Source organism: Carassius auratus, chromosome 1 (assembly GCF_003368295.1).
Source record: "Carassius auratus strain Wakin chromosome 1, ASM336829v1, whole genome shotgun sequence".
NCBI classification, from domain to species: domain Eukaryota; kingdom Metazoa; phylum Chordata; class Actinopteri; order Cypriniformes; family Cyprinidae; genus Carassius; species Carassius auratus.
Window position 1 is genome coordinate 26,748,003 of NC_039243.1, and position 26,337 is coordinate 26,774,339.

Below are 26,337 nucleotides of genomic sequence, written 5' to 3' on the forward strand. Positions count from 1 at the left end.
CTGCTGTTCTTAGCCTTTTATTCTGGTTCCTTTGTTGTAGTTAATATCTTTACCTGGTTTCCTGGTCATCCTTATTGTCTAAAGTTTTCTGCCCTAATTGTTTGGACTGACTACCTTGTTTATGTCAGCAGAATGACTCTCTTCAATGAGAGGAAACCTACATACTCAATCCTAGTCTGAACTCTTAAGAGTGGAGGCCTCTGCCTAGCCACACTCAGCCTCAAAGGCAGTTAGTGAGGTTTCTATTGCCTAGGCGGAGCTCTGGGGAGCGGAGGGTTCAGCAGAATGACTCTCAAATAAGAGGAAACCTACAATGCTCAACCCTGGCACGGGAGCTCTTAAAGGGTTAGTTTATTGAAAAATCTAAATTATGTAATTAATAACTTGTTTCAAACCCGTAAGACCTCAGTTTATCTTCGGAACACAGTTTAAAGCCCTATTCGGACGGGACTAGTTTTACAGGGGGTCGTTAGAGAAATCTGCGTTTCACAGACGTACTTGGTGATTTTAATCCCGTCCGAATCTGCCACGTCTGTGTTTTTCTCACACAGCCTCTGTGATAATTCCAGAGCAAATTACCTACCATTTTTCAGCAAAATCAGTGATCCTCTGAGAAAACTAATCCCGTCCGAATGCGAATGTCTGTGATTGCCGGTGATATTTTATTTCACAACGCGTTTCCTTCTGTGTTTTGGCCAGCGTGAATTACCGTAGATGCTTTTACCGCGAGGATGTTTGATATATTTGCTTAGCGGCAAAAAAATAATAATAATAATAAATAAAAAAAATCAAGAGCAAGATCTCGTAAACTGTTAATACTGTCTATTGTAATATCAGCATCAGGTAAGATTACTCACGTTCATTTATGTACTCAGTTACATAATGTTTTAATTACATTTTATAAAATAAAAAAGGAAACCAAGTCAAACTAAAGGATCCACACATTAACATGGTTTTGTTATACTAGCCATTTAGTATTTATTGTGTAATAAAACTAAGGCAATCATTCTGAATGAATGCAATGCACGCATACAGAGCGCGTGATCAAATCAGACCCTCCCACCTCTGTAATAAACACGGATATACTAGTCCCGTCCGAATTGGTACATGAAAATCACAGACGTCAGGTGGTAAGAATCGAAACTCAAACGTAGTTTAGAAAACTAGTCCCGTCCGAATAGTGCTTAAGACATTTTAGATTTAGTCCGAGAGCTCTCAGTCCCTCCATTGAAACTGTGTGTACGGTATACTGTCCATGTCCAGAAAGGTAAGAAAAACATCATCAAAGTAGTCCATGTGACATCAGAGGGTCAGTTAGAAATTTTTGAATCATCGAAAATACATTTTGGTCCAAATATAGCAAAAACTACAACTTTATTCATCATTGTCTTCTCTTACGTGTCTGTTGGTAGAGAGTTCAAAACAAAGCAGTTTGTGATATCCAGTTCACGAACGAATCATTCAATGTAACCAGATCTTTTTGAGCCAGTTCACCAAATCGAACTGAATCATTTTAAACGGTTCGCATTTCCAATACCATTAATCCACAAATGACTTAAGCTGTTAACTTTTTTAATGTGGCTGACACTCCCTCTGAGTTCAAACAAACCAATATCCCAGAGTAATTCATTTACTCAAACAGTACACTGACTGAACTGCTGTGAAGAGAGAACTGATGATGAACACCGAGCCGAGCCACATAACAAACAAAAGATTGACTCTCCTCGAGTCAAGAACCGTTTCTGTCAGAAGCGTCTGATTCGAGAACTGAGGAGCTGATGATACTGCTTTTCGATGAACTAATCCTTTAAGAGTGGAAGTCTCAGCATAACAAATATCTAAAGCGAGAGGAGACCTGGCTATACTCAGCGCCAGAGGCTGTATGTGAGGCTCAAAGAACGAGCCTACAACTAACAACACTGCCCATGCTGGAGCTCTGAAGAGCCTAAGGCTTCAGCAGGTTGACTCTCTTAAACGAGAGGACACATAACACTCAACCCTAGTTTGAGCTCTTAAGAGTGGAGGCCTCAGCATGATGAATCTCTAGAGAGAGAGGAGGCATAACAACACTTAGCGCTAAAGACAGTTGGCTAGGCTCACAAAAGAGGAGCCTTTCGGTGATGAGAGGAAACCTACAACGCTCAACCCAGGCAGGGGAGCTCTCAAGAGTGGAGGTCTCAGCATAACGACTCTCTAAAGTGAGAGAAGACCTGGCTACACTCATCGCCAGAGGCTGTATGTGAGGCTCAAAGAACGAGCCTACAACTAACAACACTGCACACGATGGAGCTCTGAAGAGCGAAGACTTCAGCAGAATGACTCTCTTAAAGGAGAGGAAGACTAACACTCAACTCTCTTAGAGAAGTTCTTAAGAGTGAAGGCCTCATTATGATGATTCTCTAGAGCAAGAGAAGGCCTAACAACACTCAGCACTAAGGACAGTTGGAGAGGCTCTTCTCACAATAGAAGAGGAGCCTACCTACCAATATTACTGTCCAAGCGAAGCTATGGAGAGTGGAGGCTTCCGCAGGATTACTCTCTTGAATGAGAGGAAACCTACACACTCGATCCTACAAAATCTACTTTCGTTACTTCAGACTACTTCAGACTAGATTATCATCATTGGTCAGGCTCCAGGATCCCTAGTTTTGAGGGGGTGTGGGTGGTCACCATAGTGTGTGGTCAGAAGGCCCCAAACGCCTTCTTCCCAAGGCCTTGCCTAGGCTGGAACTGTCCCTTGTGCTTGGGCGCAGACGTAGACCGGCGTGGTATAAAAGATTTATACGCTGCCGAGCGCCCCTTTGTGTCCCTGAATTTACAGACCACCACCTCAATGGATGTGCTGAACAATTCAGAGGGTGAAACCGGAGTATAGAGAAGAAAACATTTTCCTTTTCCCCGATGATAGCCAGGTTCACCCACAGGTGCCTCTCCATGGCCACCATTGCCGCCATTGATCTACCAATCGTGGCAGCTGTCTGCTTGGTGGCCCTGAGAGCCAGGTCTGTGGTGAGGCACAACACTGCCAACGCTTCAGGGGGAGCATCTGATCCTGGTCTAGGTCCTTCAGAAAATCAGCCTGGTATGCCTGCAGTACAGCCATTGTATGCAAGGCAGCACCCGCCAGACCTGCTGCTGCATATGCCCTACCAAGATGTTTCTTTCAGCTTCCTGGATGGCAAGGCTGGAGCCTTCAACAAAGATGTCATCCCATCTGAGAGATAGCTTGCAAGCATCTCTTCGATAGGGGGCATCGACACATATCCTAAGCACATAACACAAAGTTTGTGTGCATCATACGGTGTCAAATAGCGTGGACACAGATCTGCACACTCCCTAATACGCCTAAGATTAGACATTTTACTTACACTAAAGAACAAACAGACCTGAAGACAAAAGAGAGGATGATTTGTTCTACAAGTGCCCTCCGCAGTTTACATCCGCAGTCGCTCATTTGCTCACGTCATAGGCTTCCACCTGCCAATGTCAAGTCACGCTGACAGCTTTCCCAAAATGACCTCTAGAGGATGCAGCGTGAAGTGCCCTTTCGAACGCTTGTTCAGTGCAACTTTTCAGCTATGATTGGCCATTGCATTCTTAAGTTCAACATAATTGTGTGTGATTTATTTAAATGCTCAGAAGTCAATTTAACGCCTTATATATAAGCAAAAAAAAATATGTTTTGCAAACGAAAATTAAAGTATTGAGGAAAATAAATTCGCTTTTTGCAAACAAAAATTTAGAATTGCAAAACATAAATGAAACAGCGCAAAAGCAATGATTTTGCAATACATATTTACCATGGTCATATCTATTAATTTATTTGCAGCACTGATTTTATTTTGCGTGTCAGTCTAGTTTGAGCTTGTGATACCATTTTCCTTTGCGCTTCACTTTTTTGCGTGTCTTGCTTTGTGGCACTGTTTTGATGTAAGGGTGGAGTCAAGGGATGAGGGTGTGCACAACATGCCTCCCTGGAAGTGACATGATCGGCCCGAGACGCAACTCACTGATCCAGATACTGTCATGATAAGCAGAAACTTTCGATTGATCCTTTCTTTTTATTCAATAGCATTAAAACATTGATGTTTTCATTTTATTAACCCTAATAACAAATGTATATTAGCAGCATTGGCTCAAGTTAAAGAAGTTGTTACCATGAACATATGCTGTTTATTTCTCTCGATGTGCAAACTTTTGCTGTCACATAGCATAATCAAAGCTTTATTGACATGTCAGGCTTTTACAGTATATGCTATTATTTACAAAACTCTTCAAGGCTGCATTTTCCTCTGAACTAATGTAAACAAAAAATGCTTCAGTGCGCTGGCATCCTCCCACAAGTTAAGAGATTTTAAACAAACACTTGCAGTTAACCAAATGAAACAATATACATTTTAATGCTATAAAAGTTTTGCATTGAATAAAAACTATTGAAAAAAAAGAAACAATCCACTTGAAAGTCTCTGTTCATCATGACAGTATCTGGATCAGTGAGTTGCGTCTCGGGCCGATGATGTCACTTCCATGGAGGCATGTTGTACACGCCCCCGTCCCTTGACTCCACCCCATGTCAAAACAGTGCCACAAAGCAAGACGTGTAAAAAAGTGAAGCGCAAAGGGAAAATGGTATTGCAAGCTCAAACTAGACTGACACGCAAAATCATGGCTTTCGCGCTGTTTTCATTTTGCAATTCTTAATTTTTGTTTGCAAAAAGCAAATTTATTTTCCTCAATACTTTAATTTTTATTAGCAAAACTTTATTTTCTTTTTGCAAAACTTTTTTTTTTTTTTTTTTTTTTTGCGTATATATAAGGCATTAAATTGACTACATATCAGTGCTGTAAAAAGGTGTCTGTCTTGGCTCTGCGCCAGCTAGCAAACACAGATTTGAATTTTGGGGGAGTTATTGTTAGCCAGCACCTTGAACTGAGCTGAAACACAATTTAGACATGTTAAAGCAGGAAACCACAAGCTTGTGTTTATATGCACTAGTAACTGAATGGAAACCTTTGTGGTTACAGCCAGAAACAAAAACTTTTCATAACCCAGGTCAACAAACATCTTTAAGTCATTGCATTCTTTCACAACAACACCCTCACACATACAGGAAATTCGTAGATGGAGCGATGAAGTTACAATCATCGTACTTGTCTGTAAGTCCATATTTGTTATTTTAAGGGTATGCTATACTTATGCTAAGCTTTGTGACAACTGACTTAAGTTTTTGGTAATATCATGTTTTTACAATTTCTTCAGGCAAAATTGCTCATTATACTTGGGTTTTTCATCTTTTTCAACTACTTTTTTGTACATGTAGTTTCCATGACAAAAATGTTCCGTGTTAGGTAAAATTTGTTAGCCTGAATGCACTGTAAGTCGTTTTGGACAAAATCATATGCTAAATGCATAAATGTAAATGTAAAAACATCTAACGGAGTTTCACATTTACTGGAAAATTGGTTTAAGACAACAAGGAAACTAACTGCATATTAGACATTCGTCAGTTAATAAGAAATGTATGCTTTCTTGTCATATCACACACTGAAATTGCAATTATAGAAAATAGTGAATTTAATCAGAAACGTTTTTTTTCACCTTTTGGATATGGAAAACCGGAAATTCAGCACACTGGACAGCTCCAAGTGCTGAAAGGATTAAATAAGTGTCTGCCTAAAATTTGATCTGATTTATGTGAGTCTCTCCACAAAATCATAAAAGTATTAAAGGGGCCCTATTATGTTTTTTACTTTTTCAACTTCAGTTAGTGTATTGTTGCTGTTTGAGCATAAAAAAAGATCTGCAAAATTACAAAGCTCCAAGTCCACTTTGATGAATGACTCGTTTGGACGCATATTTTCCGGGATTTGTGATAACACAAATACTGATGAATGGGACAAGATCTGGTTCAGCTAGAGTAGGCAATAAATGTTATCACTATGCTAGAGACATGCTAGCTTTCCCAAGGCAGACAAACTTAGAGTGGTTACAATCACCCAGGTTTAAATCTTGTTCAAATTGATTTGTTTTTGATGCCATATTTAAACTTAAGCTGGCAGACGGCTATCTGGTAAGGGGCATGACATTTATTCCCAAACATGCACAAAGTGGAGCCAATCACAACAGACACTGGCTCAGCTGACCAATCCAGGCACATTATATATTTCAGAAGGCGGGCCTTCATTTGATACAGGAACTATTCCAACAGTTCATGCCAGAATGGCGAGAGAGGTGTTGCAATAATGTAAAATATATGAAAAAGAATGTGTTTTTCGAACAACCTAGTATCAGAGCCTATTCTGGTACACCACAAAACAAATCAATACAATGAAAAAGAGCATAACATAACCCCTTTAAACCACATCTGCATTATAACCTCACAGACATAGCAAAAAATCATATTCAGCTCTTATCTGACAATAAAAAAAAAAAAAAAAATCACACATTGCTGTGTATTTATCCTTCTGAGGTGCATTTGCCACATACTTTATTGGGGATGACCTGTTTCAGAAAATTAAGCATTATAAAATTGACCTTTTTCCTTGAAATGCAGGAATTGCTGTAATTTCTTTATTACTTTGGAACATAATGGTTACTTTACTGAAATTATTAGAAAAGAAAAATACTGTATCATCTGTATGTGACTGACAAATGCTGCATCTAGAAAATGCAGTCTTCCAAAAATTATACTTCTCAATTTGTGGTTATTATTATTATTTTTTAAATGTAAATACTAAACGAAAAACAATGCTGTTACTGTGAATATTTTGTAAGGCAGCATCAATTGAAGTGCTTTATACAGATATTTTATGCTTTTACAGGTGTTTTGCTGTTCAGTCAGATTGATTGAGAAAAAATGGAGATGAAAGTCAGACCAGGAGACAACATCACTCTCTTCTGTGATCGCTCTGTAACTTCTGGTTCCCACATTGTATGGTTAAGAAACTGCACTCATGTAAATCATCACTCTTTTTTATAAATGTCAAAGTTTTTGAATAATAAAAACAAAAACAAAAACAAAAAATAAAATACAAAATAAAAAAGCTTCAGAATTTACAGTGTTGTATCAAATATTATTCAAACATTTAAAATAACTCTAATTTGGTTTAATTTATTTGATTAAAATCAATCAATCAATCAATCAATTATGCATCCTATTTTCATCTCAATAATCCATCCTTCCATCCATCCATACATACATGCTTCAAGCCTTGAACTGGATCTTATTAACATTATTTAGTTTTTTTTAATCAATATGCCCTTTTGTGCCATTAAGTTAAATGCATAAAACATACTGCATAATTGAGGAACATCAGCTTAATGCAGATCTCGATGTAACTCTAGCACTGAATCACAATTACTTTATTTGTTGTGCAGCACTCAGTTTTCTGGGTTCTTACAGCTATGAAAACAACAGGTATAGCATTAACATGAGTAAAATGGGCATCTTTGCTGCAACAAAATGAAGAGTTGTTGATCAACAGGATGTTACAATGGTTTCTCTCCACCGTATGCTCGCTCTCTTACTCTTTCTCTTTCTCTCTCTTCTTGTGGTCAGCTGTAAGTACCTACCACAAATGTTTCCACAGTACCCTAAAACAGACATTTGTCTGTCTGTTATATATATTTTGCACAAACTTCATAACATTAATTCAATTTAGATTTGTCATTAAATGCTCCAGAATCGACTTTTGTGGTGGATTAATTAACAACAAGTCAACACAACAGGAAATAATTACAATGCAAAGCAAAACAGTCTTCAACTAGTAACTAATATTCAAAGTCTGTTCTTTCAGGGGGACTCAGAAATGTTTCTTTATTAAAAAATAAAGAAATAAGTAAATCTACATATAAAGTAGAAAATATGTCTAAACATGAGATAACAGTAATATCAATAGCATTTATTTTACATGTAAGTCCTGACACTGTTATTATGATAATATGAGTAATATTAGAATGCTAAATTTGTATATGTATATCTAAATTTCATATTAGTCTCTATCTATGCCTTTTGTTTCATTATAATATATCAAATGATAATTTAATCTTTTTAGGTGGTGTATATATGGAACTAACAATAATTTATGTGAGAATTTGGCTATTGTAAGTTTGTCAATTGCAAAGATTCAGTTACATATCATGTGTTATGATAATTATTAAAGAAAACAGTGATCAAGATGTATATCCACATGAAGGCTATTAAACATTATAAAGTGGTCTTTAGGGGCCACAGAATGTAAGAAGTGGTTTGTTGTTTAATGTGTGAATTCATTCTTGTTGTGTGCACAGGTTATATTTCCAGTAAAGAGAGTCCAGCATCTCTAGAAGTTCTAGTAGTTATTTAGAAGTGTTGTAACAACTAAAAAGTGTCCAGTGGTATTTGTGACTGGTATTATTTTTGCTAACGATATGTTTAAGGAGTAAGGTAAGCTCTTCTCTCAGAAAGAAGCACAGGAAACCACACCTTGTGAATACATGTGTGCATTTTAAAGTGCAATATCTGAGCTGCTTGCATAGAGCCCACAAGTGTAATGGAACACACACACACACACACACACACATATATTCCAAAAAGTTCCATCCCTTAAGTTTATCAAAAATCTTAAGCAGAAATATGTCCCACCACAGCTAATCAAATAAGAGCGGACATCCGCACTGAAGACCCTCACCTTTATCAGTCACTGAGATGGAGCGAGCAAGAGTTACAGTCATCATACATGTGTATAGATATTTTATGACATTGTATCGATTAGATTTTCAGTCCTCTTTCATGTATTTTAACTTGTATTTTCTTTTGCATGTGTTTTGTTTCAGCAGAGAGCCTTAAAAAATGTATATATATATATATATATATATATATATATATATATATATATATATATATATATATATATATATATATATATATATATATATATATATATATATATATGAATACAGTTCAAAAGAGTAAAAGAGTTATGATCACCCAATGGCTCTATCTAGTGGCTAATAGTCAATGTTGAAACTAGTCTGGTTTTCCATACAATTACAGATGATGACGTCAAAATCACTTACCCACAAACCATTTCATCAGGCAATTATACAGAAATACTTTGATGACAGACTTTGCTTGGACATTTCAGAATGATCATATAACAACATATCATATGCGGATCAATATCGGTCCGCTGGTTAGTTAGGATTTACCTTCCTGGCCTGGTCTTCAATGGCAGGGCAGAGACAGCATTTGCTTGAGCAGACTGATATAGGTATATATCGTAAAGAATGCATGCTGCATTACAAGATGCAAAAGGGGCTTTTTGATGCAACAGGATGTAAGAAGTGGTTTTCGTGTTTGAATTCAGTGCTAGCTGTTCACAGTCCAGTCTTCTCTTTTTTTTTTCTAAGGTAACGTTCAAACCACAAATGTTTCCAGTGGTCTTTGTGATTGTCCTCTTGCAAATATTTACTTCTTTTTTGGTCATTTTAACAATCGGTATATTAATCAGTTTATTTTACAGGTCTTTTGTTTTTTTTGACAAGTTAAAAAAAAAATGTATGTTGATTTATTTTTCATTAATTCACATTATGTATTTTAAATTGAGTAAATATATAAAATAAATCTAAATTTTATTGGAGCATGTAAAATCCATGATAATCTAATTATTATATATTAATACTTATAATAATTTTATATATTATCATACACACAGTACAAATTGCTAAATTAAACTGACATACAATGAAAAACATTAAAGATTATATTAAGAAGAATAAGGATTGCAATCTCATTAATATAAAGACATGATAATGTTTGTTTCTGCAGAACCGTGTAATTTTCCTCAAATACAGTGAACATAGCAGCATGTTTAATTATGGCTGTCATCATGCTGTTCACTGTCTCTGGTGCTGAAACTCTTTTATTCTATTTAAATATTTTCTTCACTCATAATTCAGTCTATTGCTGAAAAGAATTTAAGGCTGGATTTCTCTGAAGTGGAGTGAGTTCTTCTACCATTTCTGGGAGCTGAAACACAATTTAGACATGTTAAAACAGAAAACCACAAGCTTATGATTATGCACACTAGTAAGTGACTGGAACACTTTGTGGTTACAGCCAGAGACAAAAATAGGTTTCTAACAACAATAAACATCTTCAAGTAAATTCGTTCTTATACAAACAAACAAACGCAGGCACATTAATTCTGGGAGGTTTAGAAACCAATGAAACAATAGCCATGTAGCTGGAATATGCAATACAGGAAACCCATACTGACGATCAGCACTTTAGGTCATCTCCATTGTCACATTAAACATAATAATATTGTCAAAAAATAAATAAATAAATATATAATAAATAATAAATAAAAAAATGATCATGTTTGAATGTCTGTCTCTTTTAAAGTTTTACACAGTTGTATTTAAAAAATGAGCACTTTAACATATTGAAACATATACAAACTATTTAACATTCTGTTACATTGAAATGTGTAGTAATTCAAAATGAAGTTGCCAAAGAAGTTATTTAATTGGTGGAGAAAACCTAAAAGAGCTTTTTACTTGTTTAAAAAAAAAAAATAATTCCCCTCCCACCACTATGAACCAGACCATTCACACTGAAAGTCCTCACCCTTATCAGTCACTGAGATGGAGCGAGCAAAAGTTACATTCATCATACTTGTGTGTACGTCCGTATTTGTGTTTTTAAATTTTTACATTTTATGCCATTGTATTGATTCGATTGATAGTCCTCTTTCATGTATTTGAACTTGTATTTTCTTTTGCAGGTGTTTTGTTCTGTGAACAGCAGAGAGTCTTTGGGGCAGAAGTGGACATGAGAGTAAAAGCAGGAGACAGCATCACTCTCTACTGTGACTGTGTCATACCATTAGGATCACTGATTGTTTGGTTGAGAAACTGCTCACATGAGCATCAACCATCTCTGTTAATAGAGGCTGAAAACCTGTATTTGGGGACGTTTCCACGTTTTAGTTCCGTGCTCAACAGCTCCAGTAACTCCTATGATCTACATATTACAAACGTCAGCGTTTCTGATGAGGGAATATACTACTGTGCGAAGAGAGAAAATAAAATAAGTAAAGATGTACACGGCATCATAAATGAAAAATCTGAGTACGAGTATGGAAACTGGAAAACTCGTCTATCTGTCTTGGGTGAGAAAACATTTTCACTGTTGTTCATGTTGATTTGTTTTGTGTTAAAGAACTTCTTTCTTTTATTTTCATAATATTTTTAATATAGTTAATGAAAAGTCTTGCACATATACCGTACTTATGCTGACACAATCCTGCAGTCAAACTTAGAACTGCAGGAAACTGCATCTATTAGGTATAAAAATGTTATGGCATAACATTACATTATGGGTGCACTAATGTGCATGAATTAATTCTCAACTAACGCACAGATAATCCTGAGTTAAAACCATTCATTAATGATAATATTAAAGATAATAAAGAGTCTATTTGATTCATAGATCAAGTAGTATATAAATTGCTATTAATTAAATGGATCATTGTGAATTAATTCTTTAACAACATTTTTTATTGTAATAAAATGTATATATTAATTAAATATATAAAATAAAACATGTATCTTAAATTAATTGTGAGACTGTTTATAAATGGCTTGTGTTTGATGTAGAGCCAGTGTTTCCTGGTTCTGAGCGGTTCAACACCTCCTCCACACCTCCTGCATCAGACTGTGTGCTCTGCTGGACGCTGCTGTTCAGTGTGTGTCCAGTGTGTGTTCTCCTCTTCTCCATCTGTGTGTACTGCACCTGTCAGAGGAAAACTACAGGTGATCTTTCACTCCTGAACTCAATTACATCACAGCTATGATGTGCCAGATGTTATTACAGCTGTAGATTTGCTTTCATACAGTATCACATAAAAACTGTAAAATATCACAGTCAGCGTAATGAAAACTTTATATAATGCCTTTGATCAGTCAATTGAGCTTGTGAAGTACAATTTTAAATCTCACTTAATTTGATCTGAACCAAGTTGACTCTTACGTTATTTTATTTTCCTTTAGATTCTGTCGCTGAAACACAAACTGAGAACAGACATGTTGAGGTATTGTATTTTACACTTGAAATGTACACTTGCTTGATAGTTTAAAGTTATATAAATTATATCTATATAATATATTACCTAATACATTATATATAATATAATATAATATAATATAATATAATATAATATAATATAATATAATATAATATAATATAATATAATATAATATAATATAATATAATATAATATGTGTTTTACATACACTATTATTTATATTCACAAAGAAGAAAACAGATTAAAAAAAAATATTAATATATTTAAAAAATGCATGTTTTCCAGGGTGGTGGTGAAGTATGTTATGCTTCATTGGACATGCCTTCCATACGGCGGAAAAAGCTGAAGAAAAAAACAGTTCAGCGTTCAGACTTCAGTGTTTATTCTGAGGTCAGAGCCAACAGAACATAAAAGAAATGTTGTTCAGTAGTAATTTGCACCGGATGGTTTTAAGAATAATTAGACAAATTATATTCTTTGTGGCATTTTCTCCTATGGCATCCATTTTGGTTTTATTCCCCCAAACAGAAACCTTTATTTTTATTAGTGTATTGATTGTTTTGTTGATGTTTGATGTATCATAAGTTATGTTCCAGACAAAGAACATACTATTTAATGAATTCTCAGAATGTTTATGCTTAAATAAAAATAAGAAGTGTTCTTACATTTGACTTAATTTCATTTTTTTTAAATTAACATTAACGTTACAGTGTAAATGTATTAGTGTGATATAATGAACAGCATTGTTGTTTTTTCAACTTGATTCACCTAACAAATGGTTACTAGGCAGTGGTTAATTTAATATGTTTGTATTTAGGGTCAGCAATGTATTTTTTTTTTCTTTGTACTGATGACTCAGGTTGTACTGTTCAAGAAAATGAAGGTGAGAGTACACACCCCAAATATTTCCACTTGAGCATGCAACAGTGAACATCATGAACATCAAGTGTATGTGTTTAATCTGGTGTGGCTGCATGCTGGACATGCGCATGAAAGTGTGAAAACAAACAAAAAAAGAAAGAAGCATGTTGAAAAAAGTTAACTGCAAGGTGTTAATAAATGTAAGTGTACTGTATATACTTCCTCAATCAGATAATCAGGAAATTATTCAGATACTACTACTACAAAAAAAAAAAAAAGAAGAAAAAGAAAGAAAAAGAAAATAGAAAAAAAAAAACACCAGACCACAGATGGTATTAAATGACACTTAAACCTCTGAGTATAATCAGGCGTTTTAATTACAATTTCAGATGTATTTGAGTTGTATCTGAAATCATTTTTATTTGACGTGCAGTTATAGGCACGTAGGCATATCAGGTTACAGCGCCACCTTTTGGCTAAACTAAGCTAGAATGTTATATGGGTGCATGCTATTCTTAAGCTTTGTGACAACAGTCTTATAGCCTTTTAAAAAAATTTAATCCAAGCCACGTCCAAAACAGTTCATTTTCTGATGTTCTGATCTGATGTTGCAGTTCTGATCCTGAACTTGTTCATAATTACTGTTTACATTGGATCTAGAGAAATAATTAGTGAATTAACTGAAATTACAGGAATATTGAGATGAGCTTTAAGGACTAGTTATAAAAAAAAAAGGTTTATTCACAAAAAAAAAAAGAAGAAAAAAAAGAAAAAAAGAAAAAAAGATGTGGTCAAAAAAAGTAATACATGTAATGAAATTATCTCTTTTACCATTTTTCTACGCTGTTTTACTGACAATAATATCTAATGGATTTTCCATTTGTTTAAGATAGAAAATGAATGTATTTTAGACATTCTTCGGTAAATGATACATTTGCATTATTTTGTCACATCACACACTGTCCTTAAAACTTCAGAATAGTGAATTAAATGAAGTAGGACTTCAGCACATTGGACAGCTCCAAATGCTGAACATGTGAGACATGAATTATGTAACGGGTACTTTTGAAATGAGACTCATTGATTACCTTATGCAGCTGACAAGTGCAACCTTTCGATAGAGAAGCCTTTTGAAATGAGACCCAGACCCTGGAGACTTTCTTGAAGAGTGCACCCAAAGATTTGTTGAAAATTTACTCACGCCCTCCAAAATGTAGATGAGATGACATCACTTGCACACCAATGGATTTCTCCAGTGAATGGATGCCATATAAATGAGAGTTTAAACACCTTAATAAAGCACAAGTAATCCACATGACACCAGTCCATCAATAAACATCTTTTAAAGTGAAAAGATGCATGTTTGTTAGAAAAAACTATTCACAATAAAGATGTTTTTAATGTATTCCTAAATGTTGCTTTTAAAATACAAGACCTTGGTTCATAATATGGGTCCATAACCATAAGAATTTTTTTTTGCTCAGCTGAATCAGTAAAGAAATTTGCACAGATCAAGCACTGCGTACAAGTGAAAACAGTCAAATATAGTTTTAAACAAATTTTTGCTGCAGGAATGATAAAGAACAACTCATGTACATCTTGGATATGCTGAAGGTGAGTAAATGTTCATAAAATTTTTATTTTGGGTGAACAGCTAAGATATAAGAAAAGGGACTGTGATTGAATTAAAGAAATATCCAGACCAGTTATGCTGGTTATTGTTGAAGAATACACATGCAGCAACAAGTGAGGCTGGAAAAACTCACATCCAACACCATCAGCACTCCTCAGGGCTGTGTTCTCTCCCCACTTTTCTTCTCTCTCTACACAAATGACTGCACCTCTAAAGACCCCTCTGTCAAGCTCCTGTCGTTGGCCTCATCCAGGACGGTGACAAGTCTGCTTACAGACAGAAGGTTAAATTAAAGAAACATCCAGACCTTTAATTTAATGTTGATTATTGTTGAATAATTGAAAAATGCCAAATATCAAAACTGTGTTTAAATGATAAACTGCAGAACTACCGTATGCCAGACTTAAAAAAAAACAAACAAACAAAAAAAAAAAAAAACAGTTCTTAACAAAAAAATTTTTTTTGAGAGATTAATCTTAAAATTAACTCAAACCTTATTTTGATAGCCGTAAGGAAACTTCCGTAGAGAATGAATTAATGTGAGCTAGATGCCTTCGAGAAAATACATAATAATAACCGACACACGAACGCAAACAAAGGCTAAAGGGAATTTTTTTTGTTTGGTGAGCAATAATCTACAAGATGTTCATGCTTCAGTTTGATGACGTGTATGTCAAAGTTGTGGAGATGATTGTGGACTTCAGGAGAACCCCCCCCCCCCCTTCACTCTCCCTCCACTCACCATCATGGAGAGTATTTTGACTGTCATGTGGAGTCATTCAGTTTCCTGGGCACAACCATCTCTCAGGATCTGAAGTGAGACACTGATATAGACTCCATTGTGAAAATTTCAACCTGCCATAGGCACAGATGACACAGGTTTACTCAGCTATTGTTCAGTTGGTTCTGTGCTCTGCTATAACTTTCTGGTTTGAGTCAGTAAACATATCAGATTTAAGAAGTCCGCAACGGACAACGGAGTTATGAAATGGGCAGGTAACATCATCAAAGGCCCCTCTCACCCCAGACACAACCTGTTTGCTCTTCTCCCCTCAGGCAGACGCTACTCTGTGCACTAGAACATCTAGGCATAATTCCCCCCCCCCCCATGCCATTTCCAGCTTAAACAGGTAACATGCAGTATGACTCATTACCTGTGTTACGTAACTAATTTCCTTAAATCATTCTACATCTTAAATTATTGCCTTTCTCAAGTAGTATGTAAATACATATGCATATCTCCTTATTTAAACAGTTCTAAATAGAGTAAAATTGCACAAATCTGTGCATAAATCAATCTACTGTTCCAGATTCAGACACATTATCTATTGCTAAGTCTCACTATTTGTTTCTTTTTTTCATTCTGTTTTCATGACAGATGTGTACAGTATGTATGCATGTATTCATGAATGTCCTAGGAGCAAAAAAAACTGCTTAAAACCCGTGTTTGAAGAATCAGTGGCAAATTCTTTAAATCTACAAAATGAAGGCTGTGAGTCAGAACCACCAGATTGTCCTTGCAAAGTTTATAAAAACATCCTTTGAACACAGACGCATTGTAGGCTGCTGGTCCAGGAAACAGCCCTCCAAAAAAAAAAAAGAAAAAAGAACTGCACACATCTGAATATTTGGGTTGAATATTTCTGGAATAGTGTTGTAAATACAACTTAACCACTGATGTCTAACTGTGTCCTCTTTTGGAAGGCCAAACAATAGTCTCGCTTTCACATCGCAACACACAGCATCACACATGGCGGGCAAGAGTGATGAATGTCCGGAGGACTTGTGTTTGGCGTGGTCGGTGGATTTGACAAAGGAGCTTGCTCAAACACATTTGATGATCCCAGGCTGGACTCCACTTTGTCCACGGTGAGAGCTGATCCGGAGATCCAAAGCATGAAGTTAATGTATTTTCTCAGCGACCAGCACAGATCAGCTCTAGGCATGAAAAAGAGGATATCCTCTTTTAGAAGGCCAAACAAAGTAGTTTCGCTTTCACAACAAATCAAACAGCGTCTCCAAACATGGCGGCAGCAGCAACAATACTACAGTGAGAACAAAAGTTATATCTCTTTGAATAAATAAAGAATATCTCTTTGGGTTTGAGACTTTAGTCTTTGCAACTTTAGGGATATTATCTATGCACGGACAACTTGTAACACTCCAAAGAAAGAGAAAATGTTTTAACTGCATCATATGACCCCTTTAAAATGTGTCTGTGATGATCATATAATGCTTTCATTAGGTATATAATGCATATTTGACATATATAATGCTTTTTTTATAAGCAGGAAAGTATGCATGGCTGCAAAACCTGAGTTTTGAGTGCTGTCTCCAAAAAATAAAATAAAATAAAAACTACATTCCTGCTCATTTTAGTTGCTCATAAGTAGTAAGATACATTCCTTATTTTCCTTTTTTTGTTATCATTCGCACTGGTGCATAATTGATTCTTAAGTACATTTAAAATAAATTTGAAATCAAGTAGATGTAAATTAATAAAAAGGTTTTCTTTTAAACCCTATTTCCAAATGTCTTTGTTTACACTCAAAGATAGGTCTTGTCTCATTCTCATGTAAAAAGATAACCATCTTAACCACAAATGTTTCCATTCAGTTTACTGATTGTGTGCATATGAGAGAGATGTAGAGAGGACATAGGTTAGTTTGTGTCTGGAAATGCTTTTGTGGTGGGTTTGTGTAAAATGCAATGTCTGCAAAGGCTTGATTTGCATCTGCAGACTTCATAAATACCCTTTGATGGATGAGTATGTATCAATTACAGCACAGTGGACAGCACACAGTGCTGAACGATTGAACAACATCTGCATTATTGTATATGTTGTGCTTCCTGTTTGTTTGAAGACGTATTAAGAGAAGAGACATCTCTATTAGGACCTCACAGACATATTTAACAATTTACACCACATGTTCAGATTTTAATATTATTTTTAATCATTTTCAAATATTAATAAAAAATTGCAAACCTCAGGCAAATATCATCACTAGAATAGATTTTTGACCCACAGGTTTATCAACTAATTAACTAATGGTCACTGAGTAAATTTAATGTAGGCTGTAGTTTGTTCTTGAGGAGGTATTCTAAAAAAGGGAAAAATTTGCTATGGTTTCAGCCCTTACTATAATTTTCTGTCCAGCACAAGATTTATCATAACAAGAATTGGGCATATTCATGGCTCTTTGCTCTCCTTTAATTTTCAAAAAACAGTTCTTTATGCACTCCTATAAATCTATTTGATCCATAAGGACCAGTAAGTCTTGCTAACTGTTACGATCTCCAGCTGGAGTGCCCATGAACTCCACCAGAGGGCACTTCACCCCTGGCTCTTGCCATTCTACCCTGGACTACATATACCATGATCCTTTGCACGGACTCAGCATCTATTGCAAAAACCTGTATCTATCAATCCATCAGTCTCACTCCAGTCTCAGTCTCACTGTATCTATCACCCCCCCCCCATGAGAGCAGTTATTATTCTTCAGAAATCATACAGTCCTTATAATAGTGAAATTAAGTGTCTCTCTGCTGTTCTTAGCCTTGTATTCTTGTCCCTTTGTTGTAGTTGATATCTTTGCCTGATTTCCTGATCATCCTTATTGTCTTAAGTTTTCTTTCCTAATTGTTTGGACTGACTACCTTGTTTATGACCTTATTCCTGTTTATGGGCTATGGCTTTGGATTACCCCTGAAATATATTGAATTTGGATCCTCAAACTTTGTGTCCCTGTGCAGATTGTGACTTTAACATTGCACTTATATTTTGTAGTTGGACATGATTTATTGATCTTCACTTATATTTAGTTAAATTACACCGTGTTACACAAAAGACTGTCTCATATGTTTCTGTCTCATAATTTAACGTAGCTAATTTAATCTTGATGGACATCTGTCAGTGTCAGTTTAACCATAGAGCATTAGCAGAAATTGTTTGAGCAAGTACTTCTCTCCTTCAAACATATGCACTATAACCTACACTCAAAACCACACAAAGGTAATGGAAACGTGTGCTTTGTGACCAATGATCAACTAAGAGATTGGAAGAGAGAGTCTCATGATGTGTTGCAAATGAAATGTGAGCGGTCTGAATGAAAAACTTGTGGGTTTCCTGTTCCTTGATGTTTCGATGTTGAACTGAACCTATTACAATAAAACAAAGAACCTCATTAATTTTGCAGGTAAACTTTGATTAAGAATATTAGACATTCATGACAGGCATGAACTGGACAATTGCACGTGAAATGTAAAGCATAAAATGTCTCAAATAAGGACATCTGCATGTCTGAAATAAATATATTGTTGAAGATAATTTAAAGTAATCTTGAACATTTGCATTTTTATGAACAAATCAGCTGGCTGATCACAAAGCCAAATCAGAGCAAAAAAGTTTTTAAGGTGACTGTGTAAAACTTCTCATACTTCTTACATACAAACAGTAAATCATTTTACTGCCAGCCCCTCATGATGCAGGCCATTTTAGGTAAAACTTTCCAGTGATGTTTACCAATCAGATGAAAGCTTACGTCTGCATTGAGACCCTCACCAGTGTCAGTTATTCACAATCACTCACTGAGATGGAGAGGTCAAGAGTTGCTCTCATCATGCTTATGTGTAAGAAAAAAAAAAAAAAATCAGTCGTTTTTAAGAGCTTTTTTAATAACAGTGTCACCACTGTGAATATTTTGTAGAAATATTTTTGAATATATTGTACATTTTGAAGTGTTAAAGTTGTTTTGTTCTTTTACAGTTTTACTCTTCCATCAGACAAGAATCTATGGAGAAGAAGTGGAGATGAAAGTCAGACCAGGAGACAACATCACTCTCTACTGTGATCGCTCTCTAACTTATGGTTCCCTCATTGTATGGATAAGAAACTGCTCTCATGAAAATCAACCCTCTCTCATATTAAATTTTTGGCCATGGAAACTGAAGATATTTCAGCGTTTCAGCTCTATCTACAACCGCTACAGTAATTCTTATGATCTACATATTTCCAACATCAGTGACTCTGATCTGGGACTGTACTACTGTGCAGAACTAGAGAGAAGGGTAAACAAAGATGACAATGGCATCATCTCCTCATCAGAAGTTTATTATTATGGAAACCGAACAACTCGTCTCTCTCTGGAAGGTACACTGTAAAACCTGACAAGTTAACTTAACTCAAACCGTTTGAGTGAACAGATTGCCTTGATTTAAACCATGTAAGTTTTAAAACTTTGCATTCAAGTAATTAAGTGATTAACTAAGTGCTGATTGAGAATTAGTGATGAACAGCTGCTGTTAACAAACAGAATCACTGAAGAAAAGAGAAACACAAGAACTACTACAACTGACTTCAGACACAGACTTAGATGAAATCAACTGAAATAAAATACATGAAATCTCTCAATATCTGATTAAACAACCCCACAAACAGCATCAGCAGCTCCATTTATTAATAACCAGACTGACTTTATTTCTGTCAGACGTCTACAGAAGATCTTATTGAGCATGAACTAAGGTTTAGATGTTGATTTATTGTTTCATTTGAAGTAACCATGTTAGAGATCAGTGTTTGCTTTAGTTGGGCTCTTGACCCTTGATTTCTGTCTTAGTCTTTTCTCTGGCTGTTATAACCGTGTGTTTCTGAAACACATTTGTTGTAACTCAAAAGCCCAGAAGAAATGCCATCAGGTGTTAACCTGTACCTAGATGTAGGTTGTTATACTTTATATTGGTATAACAACCAATTATATATATAATTATGCAACTGCTAGGAGTCTAATCTCTGATGAAATATGGGTTGTGTAATTAAATTGACTACAGTAAAAGTGATTCTTAGAGCCAGTGGTTCTGTAATAATCAGTTAATACAAAGACTTTCCAAACAGTTTGGTCTTCTCTGGTGTCAGTTAGTCACACACAGACATCAATAATAAGCATATGAACCTCAACAATGGTGACCATAAAAGAAAAAAAAAAAATGCCTGGAGCCATGGATGAGTTTTGTTCTACAATAGTACCCAGCATGCATTGCAGCATGTTTTTTTGTCACCATTGTTGAGGTTCATATTCTGATTATTGATGTCTGTGTGTGACGAGCTAATGGCATAGAAGACAAATGTATGTGTACAAAATGTTTATGAAATCATTTTTATATTAACTTATCACAGAATCACTGGCTCTTAGTGTCATTTTTATTAGGTCCACTTCTACTAATTACACATTTGTTCAATCAGAGATTAGACTCTGTATAGATCAATATTTGTGAATAATAATGAAAAATTATCATCACAGCTATAACGTACAACAATCTACATGTAGGTACAGGTTAACACCTGATGGCATTTCTTCTGGGCTTTTGAGTTACAACAAATATGTTTTAGAAACACACAGTTATAACAGCCAAAGAAAAGACTAAGACAGAAATCAAGGGTCAAGAGCCCAACTAAAGCAAACACTGATCTCTAACATGGTTACTTCAAATGAAACAATAAATCAACATCTAAACCTTAGTTCATTCTCAATAAGATCTTCTGTAGACGTCTGACAGAAATAAAGTCAGTCTGGTTATTAATAAGTGGAGCTGGTGATGCTGTTTGTGGGGTTGTTTTATCAGATCTTGAGAGATTTCATGTATTTTATTTCAGTTGATTTCATCTAAGTCTGTGTCTGAAGTCAGTTGTAGTAGTTCTTGTGTTTCTCTTTTCTTCAGTGATTCTGTTTGTTAACAGCAGCTGTTCATCAATTCTCAATCAGCACTTAGTTAATCGCTTAATTACTTAATTGCAATGTATATCTTCTTTCAATGAACTCAACTGAATTAAGTTCAGAGTACTCGTAACTATTAGTTTTTTGAACTTAAATGGTTTAAGGCAATCAGTTTCCTCAAATGGTTTGAGTTAACATAACTTGTCAGGTTTGAGTGAGGCTGTGTCTGAAGTCAGCTGTTGTTCCTTTCTCTCTTTTCTTCAGTGATTCTGTTTGTTAACAGCAGGTGTTCATCACTAAAGTTCAATTAATCACTTAATCACTTAATTGCAATGTATATCTTCTTTCAGTGAACTCAACTGAATTAAGTTCAGAGTACTCATAACTGTTAGTTTTTTCAACTTAAATGGTTTAAGGCAATCGGTTTCCTCAAACGGTTTGAGTTAACATAACTTAAGGATATCTGTTTACTCAAACCGTTTGAGTTAAGTTAACTTGTCGGGTATTACAGTCAAGGCAATCGGTTTACTCAAACGATTTGAGTTAAGTTAACTTGTCGGGTTTTACAGTGTAAGAAAAAAATTCTGTATTATTACATTGTGTAATTCTAAAGAACTTTAACTTCCTCTGTGAAAAATCAAAATGAATAGAACAAAAATATGTTTATTAACATTCATTGATACATTTGTGTTAATCTAGAACAAGTGACTTCCTGTTCTGATCCCTCTGCACCTCCTGATTGTATGCTCTGCTGGACGCTGCTGTTCAGTGTGTGTCCGGTGTGTGTTCTCCTCTCTTCACTCCTGTCCTCCGTCTGTGTGTTCTGCTTCTGTCGGGCTCAAACTACAGGTAAACCATTCACTCTTCATTTCTTTGACATCTTTTTTCCTACATTGTTTTTTTTTGCACTTAAAAAATGGCAACCTAAAAATAAGTAAGTATAAGAAATATGGGTAACACTTTAGAATAAGGTTCCATTAGTTAATGTTAGTTAACTACTTTCGTTAACATGAACTAAGCAAGAACAATCCTTCTACAGCATTTTAAAAAATTAGTTCATGTTAATTTCAACATTTACTAATGCATTATTTAAATCAAAAGTTGTGCTTGTTAACATTAGTTAATGCACTGTGAATTACCATGAACTAACAATGAATAACTGTATTTTCATTAACTAACATTAACGAAGATGAATAAATACAGTAATAAATGTATTATTCATTGTTTGTTCATGTTAATTAACACATTAACTAACATTAACTAATGGAACCTTATTCTAAAGTGTTACCGAAATATGAATTTAAGGGAAGCTGTATTACAATTATAGAGCAATATTTATGTATTTAGATTGCAGTGACATTTTTATGTATATATATATATATATATATATTAATGTGTGCTAAAGTACCTTTGTTCAGACCTGCATTATTTTCTCAATTTTACTTGCATCTATTCATATTTAGGTTCTGATTGGAGTGCAAAGATGCTCACAGCGGATGTTAATAAGGTATCTATATTATTATTTGTTTTCTGTAAATTTTCAAACTTTCCCTAGTGAAAAATAAATATGCTAAAATGTAATTGAAATACATTTATTTCCAGCTAAGTACTACAGATACATTTACATATTTATGCACTAAATAAAAATACCCTGCAATTGTACTTTTGGTATAGTAAACTGGTATACACAAAATCTGCAAAATGTTATGCTTGATGCATTTTAATTGTGCGAAAGTAGAACTGAAGTCCAAATAAAGATATAATGAAGTATATTTGATTGAGTTAAAGTGGAACTATTGCAACACTGTTAAAAATCGCTGTAAAAAAACGGCCAAATTTCGACAGTAAAATACTGTTTTTCATTTAAACAGTGCATTCTGGGTAATATTAATCGTTTTCGAGAAGTAGCCTGCTGCTATATATCGTAAAATAACAAAGTTCAAATTCGACACTCAGCGGCTGTGTTTCAAATCACACCCTACACCCTCATTCACTATTCCCTACATGAGTTTACTAATATAGTCCACCTGACAGAGAGAATGAAAACTAATGAGTGAATTCAGACAATGATCAACAGCTGCTGTTAATGAGTAGAATCACTGAAGAAAAAAAAACATAACAAGACAAACACATGAAATACAACTGACTTCAGCCACAGCCTTAGATGAAATCAACTGAAGATTTAAACGATCAACAAACAGCTTCACCAACTTCACTCATTACTAACCAGACTGACTTTATTTCTATCAGATCAGAGATCAGAGATCAAAAGATCTTATTGAGAATTACAGAGATTTAGATGATAATGTTACTGTTTCGTCTGACGTCACCATTGTGGAGATCAGTGTTTGCTTCAGTTGGGCTCCTGACCCTTGACTTTTGTACTTCAACTTTTGTTTCATTGTTATATTTGTATCTTTATGATACATCTGTTACAGCAATATTAATCTTCATGGTCAAGTGACTATGACGGTTTCTGTCAGGCATGATCTACTAGACTGACTTATTGCTATAATAGTCAATTCATAATTTGGTGTTGAATTATATGAGTGAATAACACTTTTCTTTTGTTTGTTTTTTCAATTTTATAAGATTGAACGGTAATGTGATTATCTGGATATGGATTTAATGAAATTTTGAGCTTTAAATATTTTGGGCAGCAGTCCTCACAACACTGAAAGAGAGACATCAACAATCAGCATATTAATCTCAACAATGGTGACAATCAAAAGGTTTATGATGCAATGCATGCTGGGTACCAGCACAGGATAAAACTCATCCATGACTCCCAGCATGCATTGGGGCATGAATAAATTATGCCCCTGAATTGTTCACTTATTTTCTTGAATTCTTATGTGCTTATAATTTTGCATTTGTTTTAAGTTTTAGTAGCATGTGTTGTGATGTTCAGAACTGATCTGTTCATTTATTTTGTGGATTGTCACCATTGTTGTGATTCATACGCTGATTCTTGATGTTTCTGTCTAAATTTCAGCAAAGGTTTTTTTTTTTTTTTTATTATGAGTGAAATTTTCTTAACAGTCTTTTATAACTTATGGCTCAGAAGTGTTCATTCGTATGCTGTAATATCAATATTCAATAAGAGAAGAGACACGGGATTAGATCAGAAGTAATAGTGTTTGTTCTTGTCAATCTATAAACAACAATATCAGATTTTTTTTTCTTCTGTGTACTTTTGTTTTGCTATAACAAGTTCCAAAGACGCATTGTTAAAGCATGTTAAAAAAAAAAAACTTAGTTGTTGAAAAGTCATGTTCAAGAGCCCAACTAAAGTAAACACTGATCTCCATCATGGTAGTGAAAAAAACACCTAAACCTATTTAACTCTCCATAAGTTCTTCTGTAGACATCTGACAGAAATAAAGTCAGTCTGGTTAGTAATGTGAATCTGGTGAAGCTGTTTTAATAGTTGTTTAATCAGATCTTGAGAGATTTGATGTATTCTTTTATTCAGTTGATTTCATCTAAGGCTGTGGCTGAAGTCATTTGTAGATCTTGTGTTTCTCTTTCCTTCAGTGATTCTGCAGGTGTTTATACTAATGCTCAATCATCAATTAATCACCGAATTATCTCATTAACTTCACTGATTCAGTGTTACTCTAACACTCTGTAGTGTGCACACATTATAAGTGTTCATTTAAAACTGAGGATTTTGTTGTGGGGTTTAAAGGGTTAAAGATTTAAGATGAAGAAAAAACAGCATGAAACATAATTTAACAGTAATAAACTGTAATTAATTTACAGTAAACAAACTGTAGAAAAACAGTTATTTACTGGCGCCCCTGCTGCCAGTAAAAAACTGTTTTTCAACTGTTTCTTGCCGTAAATTAATGGTTGCCAGCAAAAAAAGTGTTTTTCTACAGTTTGTTGCCGTTAAGTCAAGGAAAAACAGTAATATACTGTAAAATGTAAACGTCAGATTTACCAAATGAAAAAAAAGTTAATTTAACTAAAATATTTGTGAACATCCATAGAAAAAAAACTAGGCAAAGTCATACACTGATAATGAGAGTAAATACTGAACTTGACTGTATTAATGTGTGTTTGCACAAGAGAAATAGTTTAATTTAGTTTTGTTGTTCACCATTGTGCTGGAGAGTAGAGCCTTTGCTTCAGTCAATGATGAGTCACAATTTCTGATTTTCTGCTGCTTTATGTAAAGGCAGTAAATGTGGAGTCGCTGATACAGTGATGATCTCTGCGTTAAGTACTTCAGCATATACATGTGTGCTATAGCTGACAATGAGCTGCAGTGATTTGAGTAAAAGTCATGTATTTAGTTACTTTATAACTGCACATTAAGTGTTTGCATCGTTATATTAAGAAATATTCCTTCTCAGTGGACTCAAATGAAATAAGTTCATAGTACTAACATCGTAGGAATGCTAGTTTTAAAAACTCGAACTGTTTGAAGCAGTGGGAGTGGAGTTAATTTCTATGGTAGAATTTACGGTAAAATACTGTTAAAAAATAAAAGTGGTAAATTAATGGTTAAGAGCTGTAAATTAACAGTACTTTACTGGCGCCCCTGCTGCCAGAAAATTACTGTTATTTAACGGCAATTTTTTTTACAGTGAACTATTCTTAAGGTACACTTTAAATATCTTGGATTTAAAGACAGATATTATTCAGAAATCATACAGTCCTTATTATAGTGAAATTAAAAAAAACATTTTAGGCTTAATACTGAGTATGCATTGTGCAGAAGTATTACTCCAAATAGAATGTAATTAGAATTTGTATATCAGTAAGTCTCGAGCGATATGTCAGTAAATATGTTCATAGATTTGAATACTTAGTATGAAATAAATGTATTTTAAATATTTGTTACTAGGGTTGTCATGCATTTCCTATTCATTTCAGTGGGATCCTATGGAGAATCATCAGTGTGAGATGAGTAAGACTGGAAAGATCTGCCTTCACACTGAAGTCTCTTATAGACTATTGACCTCCAAGATGTGATTCTGCCTGCTCAAACTTCTACATACTACTGCAAAATTATTGCCTACTATTGATCACTCTTTTTGTACTAAGCAAATT